Source organism: Artemia franciscana, chromosome 7 (assembly GCF_032884065.1).
Source record: "Artemia franciscana chromosome 7, ASM3288406v1, whole genome shotgun sequence".
Lineage (NCBI taxonomy): Eukaryota > Metazoa > Arthropoda > Branchiopoda > Anostraca > Artemiidae > Artemia > Artemia franciscana.
Window position 1 is genome coordinate 50,676,703 of NC_088869.1, and position 5,935 is coordinate 50,682,637.

Sequence of the window (5,935 nt, forward strand, 5' to 3'; positions counted from 1 at the left end):
TTTAGTGTAAAACGTGGGTGTTCTTTTTACTGATCTATTCTTAGAAACGAAATTGGAGTATTTGTCGTGTTTTCTTATGAAAATCTTATTATGAAAATTATTGTATGAAGAGGAAATTAAAAATTAATTGCTACGGTTGAAAAAAAGCTTCCTTCTTCTTTTGTCTAAAATTCACTGCAAAAAGTAACTAGGTCTTTTGGACTTTTTGTTTAGTTATAACAAAACAAATTTTTGTTTAGTTCTAACGGTTTCTCGCTATTCTGACTATCTAATTATGTTAAATACACGGTTTGCAAATATTGCGAACTTGTAAAACACGACTATAAAACGTAAGTTTTTTGTGCGTACGTAGTATTTATTTTTAGCTTTGTACCCACCAAGGCTGTCTGAGCTAACAGCTTGTTGTGTAGGTTGCCATACAACTTTTCATTGTCAAAATTCATCTTGGCCAGAACTGAAGAGATGAGTTGCTTTTCATAACCTTGCCCGTATTGAATTCTGTCGCCAGAAAACTTTTAAGAAGGAACATCAGGGTCAACGCACTACTGGTGACTTCTTTCAGAGTTCGGGCGTTAGGAAAACTAAAACGGGACAAAAGCCCTTAGTCTCTGATCGGTCTGGAGATTACACCTGCAAGTCCATAGGGTAAGGGAACGTTAATACACAAAAACAAATCTAGGTAGTGGGGCCTGTTCTTCCAGAAACTATTTTAAAAAATATTTTTTTTTAAATGAAAGTAAGGAGCAACATTAAAACTTAAAACGAACAGAAATTACTCCGTATATGAAAGGGGCTTTTCCTCCTCAACGCCTCGCTCTTTACGCTAAAAATTGACTCTTTCTCTTAACTCTACTTTTTAAAACAGTAAGAAACTTTAGCGTAAAGAGCGGGGCGTTGAGGAGGAAAAACCCCTTTCACATACTGAGTGATTTCTGTTCGTTTTCTCATGAAACTCAGCCCTCATGCAACTGAATTCCCGTTTAAATCAATCTCACGCGGGCAGATTCGTATTTGCAAATACGAATCTGTTATAAGTAAGCCTATGTGTAAGGACTGACGGTCTTAGATGCTTGAAATTAATTTACAATTTTTTTCAGAAATTTCGTTTCAGAAACGTAAACTTGATGGAAAAAATATAGCCACACTTAGACATCCCCCCATGTCCCACCTCAACTTATACTTCCCACTTCTCCATAACCCTCTGAAAGTTTCACCTAGAAAGTCCCAGCCGTTCCCCACATCTTAAATCTCGGTTGAATTCTTGAAGATTTTCTAAAAATCTTTAGTTAGGCTATTCAGACTTCAAAATAAGAATTCTAAGCTAATTTCAAACAGGGCCTGTGTTACAGCATCTTGAATTCTTGAAACTATCTAGACCTCTTTAGCAAGGCTCGACACGCGGTAGGCTTCAAATCGCAGACAATTTGCCGTCTTTTCCTCAAAAGCCATTCATTTCCGGTCCAACAAAGTTATTGTTCTTCTGAATTAGTCAAAATGTATTCTACATTCTGACAATTCAATAACCAGAAACCCACTGTATCTTCTATATCGTCCTGGGGGAGGTACCACAGGTCTTTGGAATGTGGCACTTTCGAATTTCAAACAGCGATTTCTACTAGGCTTCAAACTTTTAATTTTCTTTTTAAGGTTTTTGAATTGTTGTAATCCCAATTGTTAAAATATATACAAATATTTTTGCAATCATCAGTCTTTTCATACTGCTGTCTATTGAAAATGATTATTGAAACTAGTCAAAAAGAAAACTGTCACGAATATCCACCCCGGTTTATCAAACAGTTCGTGGTAACGAACCGTAGTAAGGAGCGACTCGGCTCAATAGTAACCAAAACTTAAAAAAATGGAATTTTTATACCAATAGCTACATCAAAAGAATTGCATTTTAAGGCTGATTTTAAATATATAAGTTTCATTAAGTTTAGTCTTAACCATCAAAAGTTACGAGCCTGAGAAAATTTGCCTCATTTTATTAAATAGAGGAAAACAACCCCTAAAAGTCATAGAATCTTAACGAAAATCACACCATCAGATTCAGCGTATCAGAAAACCTTGTTGTAGAAGTTTCAAGCTCCTATCTACAAAAATGTGGAATTTTGCATATTTTTTTTCCAGAAGACAGATCACGGATGCGTGATCATTTGTTTGTATGTTTTTTTTTTCAGGGGTGATCGTATCGACCAAGTGGTCCTAGAATCTTGGGAGTGGGCTCATTCTAACGAAATGAACAATTCTAGTGCCCTTTTTAAGTGGCCGAAAAATTGGAGGAAACCTAGGCCACTCCCACGCTAATTGTTTTCCCAAAGTCACCGGATCAAAATTCTGAGATAGCCATTTTGTTCAGCGTAGTCGAGAAACCTTATAACTATGTCTTTGGGGACGGCTTACTCCCCCACAGTCCCCGTCGGAGAGGCTACAAGTTACAAACTTTGACCAGTGCTTACATATAGTAATGGTTATTTGGAAGTTTACAGACGTTTACAGGGGGATTTTTAGGCTGGGGGTGAGAATAGGGGGATATGTTGGGGGAACTTTCCTTGGAGGAATTTGTCATGGGGGAAGAAAATTTTCATGAAGGGAGCGCAGGATTTTCAAGCATTATTAGAAAAAAAATGAAAAAATAAATATGAAAAAGTTTTTTCAACTGAAAGTAAGGAGAAGCATTAAAACTTAAAGCGAACAGAAGTTATTGCGCATATGATGGGCTTTTACTGTTTTACTGTTTCTTTACTGTTTTAAAAAGTAGAGTTAAGAGAAAGAGTCAAACTTTAGCGTAAAGAGCGGGGCGTTGATGAGGAAGCAGCCCCTTTCATATACGAAGTAATTTCTATTCGTTTTAAGTTTTAATGCCGCTCCTTACTTTCCGTAAAAAAAACAGTTTTTTTTTTATTTAATTCATACCTAAGGCCTTCAGATTGACAAATTAGATAGATAAGGCCAATTTTTCCAAATCAAGGGAAAATGACAGTAAAAACTTAAAAATAAGCCCTTTGGTACGAGAAAGTACTATTTAGGACTATAAAAGTAATATAAAGGTTCTTTGTAGTACTATAAATGTAAATATGTACTAAAAAAGTGATCTGTTTCCGTTGATGCTTGCAGTATGCATGTTCATCTTAGTTTTGACAACATTTTGGAAGAAAATTGACCTGGGGGGGGCAAACTGGGGTCTGGGGAGGGCAAACTTAGGTCTGGAAGGGGCAGTTACCCCCTCTTCCGCCCAAACAAATTAGACCCCTGTCCCTATTTCTACCAGCCTGGTTGTTAAAATCCTCTAATAAATATACTATATTTCTACCTGGGATCCTCTCTGTTTATTCCTATGCTGTAAGTAAAATTCGTCAAAATTACTACTAATTATATCAGTCGTTCTTCAAAAATTTAAATAAACAAAAAGAAACTTACAATAAGGCAAGAACCCCCTAAAAATTGGGCCCAAAAACGGCCAAAAACAATTTTTTGACCGATTTAAATATTATATACTTGTGTCCTTGGGCCTCGTAGACCTCGATGCAAAAGACAGATTAAAATACATTGGTGTTCCCAGAAACGGAGTTCCAAACTGGAGAAAATTATTCCTTCGGTTCGTATGAAAATTTTATCTTGAAGTCCTTCGACCGAGAGGATCTCAACGAAAAAAAACTATCCTGTAAATACGTAGGTTCCAAGAAAAGTCAAAAAACCTTTTTGTCCGTACGACTTGAAAGTTAAGCCCTAAAAAATCAGGCTAAAGTAGCCCCGATGTACAAGAAAAAATGCTGAATATTGCTTTGTCAATACTGGGTCCAAAAGTATGCCTAAAAAAGTCTTTTCCAAATGGCTTGACGTCTACATCCTCAATTTTAATTACGGTGCCGAAGATGTCAAAGTGAAAACATTTTTTAACCCCCTGACTCCATCTTCGGTCTGTTCATACCTGAAAACAGGGATTTTCTACGATTTTGTTTGTGGTTTTTACACAACTATTAAGATTTTTTTCCATCCATAAATTCCCTCCTTTGTTCCCACTTTAGATCTTAAAAAGAAACAAGCAGACACTTATTTTGTTTAAAAACCAGCACAGCAAAACGGTTGTGCTAACATCCAATTTATCTGCATCTGATCTTTCAGGAATATAACAATTAATAGGGGGGGGGGGGGCAAAACTACCAACTTCGGTCATTGAACAAATGTAGGCTAGCGGGAACATGTAAAATAAAAGTGATACTCTTTCTTCCGATGGCAGTATTTCTTTTGACGTGTATAATGTATTTAAACATAAGAAAACCTATTGCAGAAGTCGTGATGACTTCAGCTCTGTAGAAGGACAAACGTCGTGTAGATTTCCATCCCTATGAATAAAAACACCCCCCCCCCCCCTCTTAATCTTTCCGGAGTTCTGTAATCAAAATATTATTAAGATCTTAAAGTTCTTTAAGAATACGGACTAATTTCTGTTCGTTTTGAGTTTTAATGTTGCTCCTTACTTTCAGCTGCAAAAAACTTGTTTTTTAATTTAATTTCTGTTTTCCAGATCATGCCTGGAAATACTCTCGCCTCATGTGAAAATTTCTCCTGGAAAATTCATCTGGGAAACTTTCCTCCGCACAGAAATAATTTCTCCAGAGAAAATTCTCCTCCCTTGCACAGAATCTACCCCTCCTAAAAATTTCCTATATTTTCAAATAACAAATACCATATGTGACCAATGGGCAAATTGCATAATTTGGAGCCCGTTCCCCAGGGAAAATGGGGTTTCGTGTCATCTCCAGACGTATAGCTAATGGTCCATTCAACTTTACTGAATCAAATGACTCTTTCTAAATTTTGATCAGATGTCTTTGGGGAAAAAAGGACATGGGGGCTGGTGGCCCTCGATTCCTTTTAGTTACTTAAGAAAATGCACTAGAAGTTTTGTCTTTGATTGAATGAGCCTTCCCCTGATCTTCTACGACCATTGGTTCGGAAAAACAAACAAATAAACACACATTCGTCGTTTTTCTTCTGTTGCACATTTTTGCAAATAGGAGCTTGAAACCTCTACTGTAAAATTGTCTGATATGCTGAATTTGATGTTATGATTTTCATTAAGAACGTGAGATTTTTGGGTTATTTACCCCCTTTTTCAAAAATCTGGCAAATTTTTCTCAGGCTTAAGGTTTTAATTGGCAACATTCAACCTAATGAATTTTATATATTTTGAAACAGCACAAAAAGCCGATTCTTCGGATATATGTATTGACAGTTACTGCGGTATAGCAGCAGCAGGACTCTCCTCAGGAGATCGGGGATTGAAGTGCGTGTCTCTCAGTAGCAATGATTAACCGAACATACACAAATAATACTCTTTACCTTGTGACAATGCTTTCGATAAGGCTGCACTTCTTGATTGTAGTTTCGATGGTTCAATCCCGCATGTGACAAGGAAAGTAATATATCCATCATTTTTGCAGAACAATTTTTTTTCTATCCTGTTGTAGCCCAGTGGATTTATGCTCCGCTTGGTAATACGGGGCTCAGGGTTCGATCCCTGCCACAGCAAGCCTGTCCAGCAAGCTTGCTACTTGTCGCGGTAAAAAAGACCCAGCAGCTGAAACGTCGATTTGACACCATATGCGCCGGCAACGGCTCTGGAGGATATATTTTCTTTCTTTCTATGTTTTGTTATCAAGATTAAGTTTTTGGGTTTCGGTTACCGTTTGGCCGAATTGCCCTTTATTTATAGTTCATTACCACGAACACTTTGAACACTCATTCCGAGGATTTTTCATTCTTTCACTTATTCCTTAATATGTTCCTGGGCATTCGTTTCCCATCGCCAATTATTACCAGAGATCGTTTTCCTTTAGATAGGATGCGGGAATGGATCGATTGTAATCCCATGCGCGGGATAGTGGGACCCTCATAGTTTTTTTTTACATCTAGGCTGAATTTCAGTCTA